Here is a 13,533-nt window from a genome sequence, read left to right as displayed (position 1 = left end):
TGTCTTGCCCACACAGTTTTTAAAAAATATGCATATAAAATATAATATACACTATAATTCACTCAATTCACAATATGAAACACAACAATGAAGGTAATATTCCCACTGGATATTCCCCATTGACATTCTCTAATGTATTAACTCTCCTGGAAGGAGTTGCATTAATTATTAGATATTTAATTAGATTTTCACTAATGGTGTAAACACAATATGAAAATTCACTTTGATTTGCATTGTCATTTAGAATTATTAATCAACTGAGAGGTATGAACAATCATGGCAGGAGACTGAAACTTCAGCATTGAGGGGTTTTTAAAATATGCTTGGCATCATTAGATGAACATATAGTCTCAATTACAGAATGTGAAATTCCATTAAATTATCCCATATGAGCCAATGCCCAGAGGACCATTTCTGATCAGGGTAGAATAACTCATTTTTGAGGACCTTAGGATGGAAAATTTCATATTTTAATGAAAAGTCACATCATGAATACTCTTTATTCCTTCACTGTAAAAGGCAGGAACTGTTATTCCCCTTCACTAAGAATAACAGTAGCTTGAAAAAATAAACAGATTTTGGATTTAAAAACTAGAAAACTCTGTAATTTTTACTTATTTTGCCAGTGTTTTTCTTTAGAATTATTAATAGTAAAAATCACAAAGTCACTTGGGATCTATGTCCCACCCCTTGTTTTTAGTATTGGCTAAACGAGCTAACCCTGCCAATAACACATACCTTTGCCCACAACAGGCATGTGTGTGTGTGCCCCCACATGCACAACACAATGTATCCACACATCCTCCTTACTACTATTTATTGTAGTATAAAATCTCCTAAGTTTAGGACCAAAGTCATTGTTTTGAACTCTATGTCTCTGATGAAAACACAGAAATGAATTCTTCACTGCCTCTCCTATGAAACAGTCATTGTCAAATACTTGCACTGCTCTGTAACTACTGACTACATGTCTTTCACTATCTTAATAAGACCACATACTCCCAACATCAGGCACTGTGGTTTGAACCTCAGTCTATATACCATGTACATAACAAGGCCTAGCCCAGATTTGTTAAAATCTGTTTTCTGCAATAGGGCCATAGGTTTGATTGGGATAGTATCATGCAAGGTCTCCTTTGATTTTTGTTTAAAATGAATTTCTAATTCCTCAGTTGTTTTAGTTATGATTAGGTTTGCAAATCCAAATGAATTTGGAACAAATCATAATCAACATTTGTATGACTGAATCATAGAAATATGTGCACAATTGGTAACATATATACCAATTGGTGGTTGGTGTAAGTAGTCAGTTGTATTACAAAAAGCAATAATAAAATAAAGCAGGCACATGAAAAGTTCAGTAACTTATACAAAAAGTTTATTTATGATCTATATAATTTTTCTTACTTTATCTGGGTAATTTTCTTTTTTTATATATCAAATGATAGGATTAAGAAAGATAATTTTGAAAGTTCTCTTCATTTCCAAGAAAAATATAGTAGAACTTTAAAAATCTATACATTAATGGCATTTGCATTTATTTATACACAGTTCCTATGTGTTTCTGGCCAGAAGTAGAAATTACCAGCTTAAATGTGTGTTGGTCTCCACTGTTCATTAGCTAAAATTGAAGTAAATAAATATTAAAAATCATAACGATTAAAAACTCAAAGCACTGAATTTCCTTCCAACTAATTTTATCAGAGCAGCAGTTACATAAAATTCAAATCTGTATTTATAATTTTCTTGGTAGTACAAGAACTTCAGAATTCCATGTAATAGATTTTGTAAGCTATCCACCTCTTTGTCTGTATGTGTCATGAACATTAAATTATTAATGTATTATCTTATAAGTCACAAGTAAGGATTTAGTTAACAGATGATTATTGAATTTTTTATGTAAATTGTGCATACTGCACTGTAAAAATTTGAAATCTACAATCATAGACTATAGAACAAGCAGATACACACAAGACAAGTTAAGCCCACACTGTTTCAAGAGGCTTCTATTTTTAAAATGTATTAAATATTTATTTTCACAGATTGATGTGTTTAGGCAAATCATTTTAAAATATGTTGTCACAATTACTTTGAAACAACAATTTTTATCATTATTGTAATTTTCAGTGTATATTCACATGTGATTCCAACAACTATGACACTGAGTTGCTGAAGCAAAATCAAACATTTTAGAAATAAAGAAATTAAAGGACAGGAAAATTAATTGACTTGCAGCAATTTTTTTATACTGTCATCTTGGCTAAGCTAGAATAGTTTACAAGAATCCCCTATCCTGTATGATAGTTTGTTAACTGGCCCAAATAAGAAATTCTTTTTACAAATTTTGGAAGGGGAAAATAAAGCAGCTCATCTGAAATCTGTTAATTTAGAGGTACGAGTAACAAAGAGATACATGTGGATTCTAGCTAGTTCTTGCTGTCTTTGACTCCACACCCACATCATCTTCCCAAATGAAAATCTTGCTGACCAAGAGCCACTGAGACCCAACACATATGTGGAGACAGCAGCTTTCCATAATCTTTTGCACCAGGTCTCCTTTGCAGACCCACTTGGGCAGCCCAAACTGCTTTACTTCAAAGGGTTGGTTATTGTCTTTTCCATGAGCCTCCAATTCTCGCTTTTAGAAATTTATGACCCCAGCAATACACACAATTTGGGGAAGTGCTATCACATATCTAACCCCTTTTCACATAATACTCATACTTGTTTTCATTTTCAGATTGAATCTGACTGAGACATAACTTCGATGAGATCACACTGCTATTAAACGTCAGTATTGAAAATCAAATATTTCATACTATTTCTCAATCTTGAAAGAAAGAGTATTTCCAAAAAAAAAAAAAGAAAAGAGGAGTTGTTAAGGTATGTATTTACTAAAAAAAGAAGTTGGGAGCAAGGAATAAGAGGTTTCAAGAGAGATAGAAGTGAGAAAAAAGGAGATAATCTAGCAGGAGAGAATGATTCATGCTTAAGAATGTTTTCATGGTAGCCAATGCTAACTACCAGGTGGCTGGTTATATCAGGAAATACTGGTGTAATTGATAACATGGAAAACTTTCAAAGCTTCATGCCCTTAACTTTCATTGAAGATGAAAATGTCCTGATTTTGTATATAGGCTAAATGTCCTCATATATGTGTGTGTGTGGATTTAATCCAAATTTCAGTGGATTAAACAACAAAGATTTAGAATTTACTCTAGCAAAGTCTGTATCCAGATAAGAAGCAAGATGAACTGTCCCACAACCAGCAACTCAGTGATTCAGAATACAAGGAAAGTACCACCATCTTGAAGCAACATCATATGGAGCTTACTGCCTCCTGATGGGCATCTCAGAAAAAGAGGCACCTGCAGAGCCATTGCTGGTTTTTCCATGCTTTGTGCCAAAACTTATACATGTAAATTTGACTCATGGCCATTGGACAAAGCTAATCACATGACCTTAATGATCTTCAAGTGGATAAATAATGTAGTCTTGCTGGTGCACAGAAAGGATACTGATGAACACTGATAATATTCTTTCCATAAAGCTTAATATTTGAAATAATTGACTTTTTGGCATAGGGCTTTATGATATTGGTCATATTAGTTAAATTATCTTTTCCTCAATTTTCTCATTAATAAAATGGAAGGCAGTAATATTCCCCTATTAGAACAATTAGGGAATCAAATGCAGGCATATAACACTCAATAATATTAGACATTATCAAAATCATCATTATCATCATCATCATTCTCTATATCTCTAGTCTTTGACAACATGTATCACTAAGGCTGATAGATTTTGACAAAAAAAATAAAATATTAGAGCTGGAAAGAATTTTAGAAATTACCTACTCTGATCCTGTCCTTTCATTTATGAGAAAAGAGATGTCCATCAGTTAAGTGACCTACCTGGGCCCAAATCTCCTTAACAGCAAAATTGGAAACAGATGTCTAAGTCCAGTGTCCTTTGTTCTCAAGATAGGGAAATTAGAACTTTCTATCAAGCATAGACTGAAGATATCCAACTCTTTCGTATACTGCTAAATCTGTTCCATGTTACCTTTGTTCATTTTACTCCATCAATTAATTGACATATTGTAATTAATTAAAATCTTCCCAAAGGTGTCAGCTTAATGATTTTATAAGCATGGCAGAAATATGTTGATATAGTAAAGCCCTTATTGCCTGAGCAAATGCATTTTCCAATTTCTAAGATCTAGTCACCCAAGGAAATTTTGCTTACTGTTCTAAAAATTAGGGATTTTCATGGCGGGAAATGAACAAGAAAAAATTAAAAAGTTAAACTGTTAATAGGTCAGTTTACTTAAAATATATAATTATTGAAAGAAAGTAGTATTTGACTTATAATGATACAAATGATTTTTTATTCTCCCATTTCCACCAAAAAAGAAAAAAGATGCTATTAGAATTGTATGGTTCAATAAAACCTTACAGAACACAAAGTCAAGAATATAACTAAGATTCTTGCCATTATGAACTTTCTTTGGTGAAGAAATTTGTACCATCTGGAAATATATGAATAAGACAGAAAAGGCCAGGTGACAAAAACACATTAAATTGCTTAATAAATGGATAAAACTTAAAATGTTAAATGCCAAAATGTCAAAATTCCACTTCAAGTTTAGGAATGCTATTTTGAAAGACTTTCCAAAGCATTTTACCACTTTTTCTATGAAATCAAAAATTTCTTTTTAATCAATCACTTACAGATGCATAATAACCTCATTCAGACTCACAAAAAGAACAACCAAGAAATATGTTTGCTATATCCATGGCATGTTGCTGACACAATTGAGAAAAAAAGAGAGAGTGATGACTCTGTGTGTGTGTGTGTGTGTGTGTGTGTGTATGTGTATGCATGTTTTTGGGGTGGGGCAGGAGGTTTGAAGGTGAAGTAAACAGGGAAAAAAGAGGCTTTGTTTATGGTGTTTTAAACTTAACAGATAATAAAAACACTGATGTAAATTTATTTAAATCTGCAATGTTTCATCATTACAAAGAATGGAAATCAAAATGCATTAAGGTTAAAGAAACCTAGATGCTAAAAATAGAAAGATGTGTTGCATAAATGAACTGCATCTAAAAACTGTTATTCTCATTAATGTGTATTAAGAATCACAATTTCTGAATGACGGCCATTCTGACTGGTGTGAGGTGATACCTCATTGTAGTTTTGATTTGCATTTCTCTGATAATTAGTGATATTGAGCATTTTTTCATGTGCATATTGATCATTTGTATGTCTTCCTTCGAGAATTGCTTGTCTAGGTATTCTGCCCATTTTTGGATTGGGTTGTTTATTTTTTTTCTTATTGAGTCATATGAGTTGCTTATATACCCTGGAGATCAAGCCTTTGTCGGTTTCACTTGCAAAAATTTTCTCCCATTCCATAGGTTTTCTTCTTGTTTTATTTTTGGTTTCCTTTGCTGTGCAGAAGCTTGTAAGTTTCATTAGGTCCCATTTGTTTATTCTTGCTTTGATTTCTTCTAGGAGAAAATTTTTTAAATGTATGTCAGATAATGTTTTGCGTATGTTTTCCTCTAGGAGGTTTATTGTATCTTGTCTCATGATTAAGTCTTTAATCCATTTTGAGTTGATTTTTGTATATGGTGTAAGGGAGTATTCTAGCTTCATTGTTTTACATGCTGCTGTCCAGTTTTCCCAACACCATTTGCTGAAGAGACTGTCTTTATTCCAATGTATATTCTTGCCTCCTTTGTCAAAGATGAGTTGACCAAAAGTTTGTGGGTTCATTTCTGGGCTCTCTATTGTGTTCCATTGGTCTATATGTCTGTTTTGGTACCAATACCATGTGTCTTGATGACTGTAGCTCTATAGTATTGTCTGAAGTCTGGGAGAGTTGTTCCTCCAGCCTCTTTCTTTCTCTTCAGTAATGCTTTAAACAAAAACAAACAAACAAACAAAAACAAAGCGTAAGTAAAGGACAGAAATAGACTCACAGACAGAGAATACAGACTTGTGGTTACCAGGGGGGTGGAGGGTGGGAAGGGATAGACTGGGATTTCAAAATTGTAGAATAGACAACACTGTATAGCACAGGGAAATATACACAAAATGTTATGATAACTCACAGAGAAAAAAATGTGACAATGAGTGTGTATATGTCCATGAATAACTGAAAAATTGTGCTGAACACTGGTAAAAATAAAAAATAAATAAATAAAAAAAAGAATCACAATTTCAATTTATTTGTCAATTATTCCTGAGTTAAATGAAAAATAAAATTAAAAAGTCACAATACACTGTATTATATCTTACAGAACAGAATGGGTCTTTAAACAGAACAGCAATGAGTTGGGGGAAGTACACAAGGCAGAAGTCAGAAAGGCTAGTTAGGAAAGTACTGAAGTTGACCAGGAGAGAATGTAAAGGGTTATAAAAAGGTGGATTTATTCAAGAATTATTAAGGAGATAGAATTGATGGGCTTATGTACTATTTAAAAGTAGGACATGAAGTTGGCAAATATAGATTGACCTTCATTCAAGATTCTTGCTGGAGTAACTGAGTCAAAGGAGTGACTTACAGCAATAGAGAGTGGGGAAGAGATAAGAAGATAGGGAAATGCACCAAGTGTACTGAATTCAGTTTTAGATATGTTGGGTAGTCTGTGCCTGATTTTAGAAGACATATGCAATTTTGGTATATAAATGAGTACTAGTTTAAACCACAGCTTTTGATATTATTCCAAAACTGTATATAAAGGACGATCCTTAAGAAGACCAGCATTTTAGGCATTATAGGGGATGGTAAATCCAAATTTTTTAGAGACATAATAAAGATGAAAGAGCCTGACAAGAATACTGGATTTGATAAAGAAAAGAAAAGGCTATGTATTAAACGATGAGGCCTGTATAATACCACAAACTAGATGGCTTAAGCAGCGATTTATTGATTAGGATGCTAAAAGCCTGAGATCTAGGTGTTAGTGGGGCTGATTCCTTCTAGGGTTTCTCCCCTAGTTTCTGGTGCTTTTCTGGCAGTCCTTAGCGTTCCTTGGTGTGAAGAAGCATTGCCCTGATCTCTACCTTCATTTCCACGTGGCATTCTCCCTGTGTCCATGTGTGTCCATGCTCTAATATTCCCTTTTCACAGGGACTCCGTTCGTATTAGGTTACAGACCCACACTAGCCCACCATGATTTCATCTTCACTAATCACACCTTCAACAGCTCTATTCCATATAAGGTCACATTCTGAGGCAGCCAAGTTTTAGACTTCAGCATACAAATTATACAGGGACACAGTTCATTCTATAACAAAATTCTAGATCAATGGTAGAGTGCATGCTTAGTATACAGAGGATCCTGGGTTCAATCCCCAGTATCTTCATTTAAATAAACAAACAAACAAACAAATAATAAATAGATAGATAGATAGATAGATAGATAGATAGATAGATAGTTTGATAGATACCTCCCCATCAAAACAAAATTTAAAAAATATGACCACAAGGAAAGTCATTGTTACTAACCAGTTTCAATTGGTAGTAGAGGCTGATGTTGAAAATTATTTACTTAGTTTAAAAGATAAACTAGAGACAATAAATTTAAACTCATTTAAAAAGGCACTTGGATTTGAAGTGAAGGTCAAATATAAAGACACATTTAGAAGAGGGAGTTTGATCTTGAATTAAATATGAGAAAAAAATAGATGTTCAATTTTTTATTTAATTTGGCCTACCTGAAATTTCTTTTGAGAAAGTAAACTGTGGAGATAGATCTGGGCTGCCTGGATCTATTTCTGGAAGTAACATGGTCTAGCAGAACGAGTAAGAGATTTGGAGTCACAAGATTCACTGTGTGGTTTTGAATCTGAAATCTAAAATGTGCAACTTTGAATATGTTTACTGACCTCTCAGACTCACTTCTCTTCAATTGTAGATAATAGCATTCCTGCACCAGAATGTTATGAAAATTAAATATTATTATGTTGTCTAAATGCACTTTTTATCAAAATATTATATGTGTATACTATTTTTTATATTGTCAGCATCATTTTATTCTGTCTTATGTTCCCTCATATTAAAATTATTTGTGGTAGCAATAAAGCTTTTAAAAACATTTAGAAAATGCAGAATTTGACTTCCTCTGATTGCCAGAGCATAGGAAGGATTGTTAGAAACATAACCATATTTCCAAAATACTACATCTTTTTGTCTTAAAATACGAAAGGAATGTATTACTATAAAAATGTGTTGTATTGTGGCAATGGCAGAAACAAATCTTAAGAAAACTTTATGAACATCACTCAAGACACAGAATGTGCAAACCAAATGGCAGCAAAAACAGAAACATTTTTGAATTTAATAAAATAGTACAATTGCATTCTGGTGCATGGACATCAACCCACAGGAAATATTAATAGCTATTTTACTCACATTTATAATTCAATAAAATGTAATTTTATATCCTTTTTAATATCAGAAAACACTAATAAGATGGATTGATTAAATTAGATTTGAGTAATGACAATATGTCATAGAGAAAATGGGAAACCACGTTGTTTCAATCACAAAAGCCCTCATTGTTTGCTTCCCCAAGCTAAAAGCAGATAGTGGCCTTTAAAGATTGATATGAAAAATTTGAAATTGTGAATTTTCTTATGTTAAAGTGTTCTATTTTTTCTACACAGGGAATTAAAATGTGTTAAATTTGTATTCTATTTACCTGTAACATCAGGTTTTCTGACAGACTATAACACTGCATAATTTGTCCAAAAGTTTAATTGAATTAAACTAAATACCTAAGGAGATATATTATATATATCTATAATACTATTATATATATAATACTAAAAAGTAGCTTATTTTGGGGGGGTACACATTGTAAGAGGAGTAGTAATCTATCGTGTCATATTCCAGAGCATTCTGTGCCCACCATCCCCTCCAGCCATCCACAGGTAGTGTGATTGCCCTGATCACCTACTCCAATTACCTCGCAAGCATGCTGCATGTAAGAAGCATGACCTCAGTGTTTCACATACAAAAGGGAAACTTAAATCGTCTTAGTGCTGTGCTTAGACATTTACACTGAATCTGTCATTCTAGCCAGTGGCAGAATTCTCCAGTTGAGTATGCTATGGAGTTTCCTATTGAAACACTTATCTTCAACCAGCATCTTCATGATATGTATATGTTAGTGATCAAAATGCTCAAGTACACTTCTGCAAGAAAGTACATGTATTGAGGAACACATAAAAAAAGGAAGTACCCTCAAATCATTTGTCTTATTGATTGAGTATATTTACACCTTGTCTCTTTCCCAAAACAAGTGGAAACATTTCTTCTTCTACTTTCCCTTTGAATGCAAATTACTAAGGATTTATCTCCTGGAAAATGGGAAGAATGTATTACTCACCTCTACAGTAAAGTGTATAGTATAATACACTGTAGTATAATATAATATGTAGCATATATGTTGTAGCATGTATAACATAACATATTCTATATGTGGCATGTGTATGTGTGGTAAAGTTGTTCATGCTGGTTGTTGAAATACTTGTCATCTTCTCATTGTACTATGAGTGTCTGGGGGTCTGTAACACATCACAATTTGATCTATATTTTGTTCTCTTCTAAAGGAATTATCAGGACTAACACAGATCTTGATATGCATTAAGTCCGACCAACATTTACTCAATGAATAGCATCATCCAAATATATTTAAAATGAAATACAGCTACCTGTCCCATGCTCTAAGCACAAACTTAAAGGAACCAAAAATAATTATAACAATCACAAAACATCCTGAAGGCCTTCAGTGTCGAGGACTGAGCAGTGTCTAAAGTTTCTTTAGAACACACTTCAACTCTTTCACAATAGATCAATTTTGCTTTTGGCATCTGAGAAATATTTTCTCCTCTGAATGAGCAGCTGACTTACTGAGAGCAAGTGACGTTAGAGCAGAGGAAGGCAGGACACAAATGCTTACTCTTGATTCTGAAACTCACTTTTCTTTTCTGTGAGACAAGGGTTGAGAGTCATAAAACTACAGGTTTATAAGAGGATTTACACTGATTCTTTATTAAAGGAGATGTGGGCCAGACTGCCAGTTATCTATCATTCAATGTCCACTGCTCCTTTCCTGGGTAGAAATGATACTTGTACTTATCTGGGAACATTTCCCAGCATGACTTGTAGCTAGATTTAGTGACTAAATTGTAGTCAGTCACATATAAAAGTAAGTGTCACTTGTTCTTTGAGTACAATTTTAAAGGGTTTCAATGCCCTTCTTCATCCTTCTTCTTTTCAGCTGCCCCAGATACATATGCACTGGCTTGAGGACCAGCATATTGAAGGAACTTGAAAACGGAAGACCACCACCACCCTACTGCCCTCTTCAACAGAAAAGCAATGGGACTGGTTCCTGACATTGTGCCCTGTGGAGCTGTCATTACAGCTTAATCACTCCACTCACCAGAGAACTCGACATATCACATCACACGTCTTAAGACTATTTAGGATGATGGCACACATTCCAAGCCAACTTTATGATTTCCTTTTTGGTGATCTCCTCCTGTTGAAAAGTAAAATGTCCTCCCAAAGGTTGTTTTCTGACGTTGGTTATTTTAAGTGTCCCCTATCAGATTGCCATTCTCCCCTCTCTTTTCTCATGTTCTCCTCTGAATGGATATCCATCCCTTTGTCATCATTTTGTCTAGTTTTCTGATATCCTAAGCATTCTCTTAATTTCCAGTTCCACCTCCTGTATACAAGGAACATTATTCTGGAAGACACTTCCCTGAAACCTGAGTTTCAACAGAAACTTGGGGGCAAGGGTTCTGCCCATACAGTGAGAACAAGCAATTATAACCTTAAGAGAGTATGGGAATTCTGATGTCACTACTCCGTGATTCTTTATTTTCAGTCAATAAATAACATGTACCTCTGATGATGGCTGTATGGTCAGGCAACTCAAGATGGCTTCTCTCTATACATCTCCTGCTTGACTGGTGCCTGCTTCACCTACACACAACTCATAAGACTGATCTTCCTTCATATTCACCCCAGGCCCCAGCTAATGACTGTTCTAGATTTAGATCAGAACTCACCACTATGCTTATCCAAGGGGTGGTGAGAAGCATGACCCTGTGCTGATTACCCTCGTAACCAATGAGCCAACCTGACATCAACTCCCCTATGACTGGTAACCACTTCTTCCCCACCAGGAGCAAAGACTGCCATCATGTCCTGCCCTCCAGCTCCCACACATGGCAGGATGTTGCTCCAGGACTTTGCTTCAGATGTGTAAGATCACCCTAATCATTAAACTATTGATTATCTCTGTTGCTGACTCTGGGATCTTTCTCAGGTCTTGAAGCTGGGCAAGTACAGGGCTTGTAGACCTGCAGGGTGCAGTCCAGTGCTGACATAGCTAATTAATACCCTCACATAAAACACTTCATTTATATAAACATAATGTAACTAGTAGCCAAATTGGGTTCAAAAGAATGGAAATACATGGAGATCAGAAGCAACCTTAGCTCTAGGGTCCTCAGAAAGCCCAGATTCAATGGGATATCATGGTACAGCACAAGGCTTGTGGGGAGAAATGAATAGCAGGCACAGCTTTGCCCATCTCTTATCTAATTCTCAATAGTTCCTTCTGCTATTGGACCAACCTGGGATGTGTCTATGTCCATTCAAATACTATCCCTTTCTGAAAATCTTATGAAAATTTCAGTGCACATCATGTTAATTATGATGTTTCACTCATGATGCCACTTAAACTTATCATCATCTTGCATTGTTTCAAAATATTGAATGTATGTAATTACTCTAATTATTTATGTTGCCTTATTTTAGTTGTGATGGTTATATATTTTTCCAGGTTTATTTTCTTCTCTTGTAAAACTGTGCTCAAGCAAAGTAGATCTACCCAATGTTTCACAATGATACCCTGTACATTTTGCCTTCCCAAAATGTCACTTTAAATATTCTATTTGAAGAGTTTTCTCTCTCTTCTCACTCTGTGTGAATAGTGTTCATCCTTCAAAAACCAGTCAATGCCAGTGACTTCAAAAGGGTCATTCCTCTCACAAAAGTGTATCTGACCTTGTGAGTATGCTTTTTCTCAGAAAAAAAGAATCATGAATTTGCATAATTTGTTTGGCAGTTTCTATATGCAGGTATATCTTATTTTATTGTGCTTCACTTAACTGTACTTTGCAGATACTGAGTTTTTTCTTTACAAATTGAAAGTTTGTGGCAACCTGGTCTCTGGCAAGTCTATCACTGCCATTTTTCCACATTGTATCTCTCTGTCACACTTTGGTAATTTTCCCAGTATTTCAAACTTTTTCATTATTATTATATTTGTTATGGTGACCTGTGATCTTTGATGTTACTATTGTAATTGTTTCAGAGTGCCATGAACCCCACTCACATGAGATGAAAACCAGATTCACAGATGCTGTGTGTGTTCTGACTGCTCCATTGACTTGACTGTTCCCCCATCTCTCTTTCTTTCTTTGGGCCTCACTATTCCCTGAGACACAATAATATTTAAATTAGATGAGTTGATAACCCTACAATGGCCTCTAAGTGTTCAAGTGAAAGAGGAATCAATCAATATTTTGCTATCAATTATTATTTATTGTTATTTTAAGAAATTGCCAGACATCTCGACTTTCAGCAACTGTTAGCCTGATCTGTCAGCATCGAGGCAAGACCCTTCACAAGTAAAAAAATTATGACTCACTGAAGGCTCAGATGATGGCTAACAGTTTTTAAAGTATTTTTAATTGAGGTATGTGTATTGTTTTTTTAGATATAATAGTATTGCAAGCTAAATAGTCTACAATGTAGTATAACATAAATTTTATATGCACTTGGAAACCAAAAACATTATGTGGCTCATTTTACTGTGATATGTGCTTTATCGTAGTTGTCTGGAATTGAACATGCAATATCTTTGAGATATGCCTGTATACCTCTTTCTATCATGTATCTAATTATGTCCCTATGAATCTACTTTCATATCTACACATATATCACTTAGTTTGTAAATGCTAAGAAAGTTAATACAATTTGAGGTACCACTTCACACCTACCAGGATGGCTATCATTAAAAAAAAAAAAAAAGACAGGGAATAACAGAAAAGAATGTGAAGAAATTGGAAAATTCATACATTGCTTGGAGTCGGGGGAGATGTAAAATGGTGAAGCCAATTTGTAAGGCAGCTAGTTCTTCAAAAAGTTAAAGAAAGAATTATCATATGATCCAGCAACTCCACTGTCATGCCCAAGAAAATTTTAAAAATACATTCAAAAATTTGTACACAAATTTTCACAGCATCAGTATTCATGATAGCCCCAAAATGGAAACAAGCCAAAGTCTATCAACAAGTAATTGTGTAAATAAAATATGGTACATCCATAGAATACAATATTATTTGGCCATAAAAAGAATGTAGTTCTGATTATGCTAAGTGAAAGGAGTCATACACAAAAAGCCACATATTGGATACAAATTATATGAAATGTTT

General features: G+C 34.3%; 1 long non-coding RNA gene across 1 annotated transcript in view; it reads left to right on the top strand.

The window, feature by feature from the left end:
* The window catches only part of LOC135320540 (uncharacterized), a 46,492-nt gene extending 34,479 nt beyond the window's left edge, over positions 1-12,013 (top strand). Inside the window, exons 2-3 of the long non-coding RNA XR_010379717.1 lie at positions 2,741-2,790; positions 10,299-12,013. This is a non-coding gene — a long non-coding RNA (uncharacterized LOC135320540). The remainder of the gene's footprint in view (positions 1-2,740; positions 2,791-10,298) is intronic.
* Positions 12,014-13,533: the final 1,520 nt, after the last annotated feature.

This window comes from Camelus dromedarius, unplaced genomic scaffold (genome assembly GCF_036321535.1).
Source record: "Camelus dromedarius isolate mCamDro1 unplaced genomic scaffold, mCamDro1.pat HAP1_SCAFFOLD_179, whole genome shotgun sequence".
NCBI classification, from domain to species: domain Eukaryota; kingdom Metazoa; phylum Chordata; class Mammalia; order Artiodactyla; family Camelidae; genus Camelus; species Camelus dromedarius.
The sequence above is the reverse complement of the archived record's forward strand: the minus strand, read 5'-3'. Positions and strand labels throughout refer to the sequence as shown.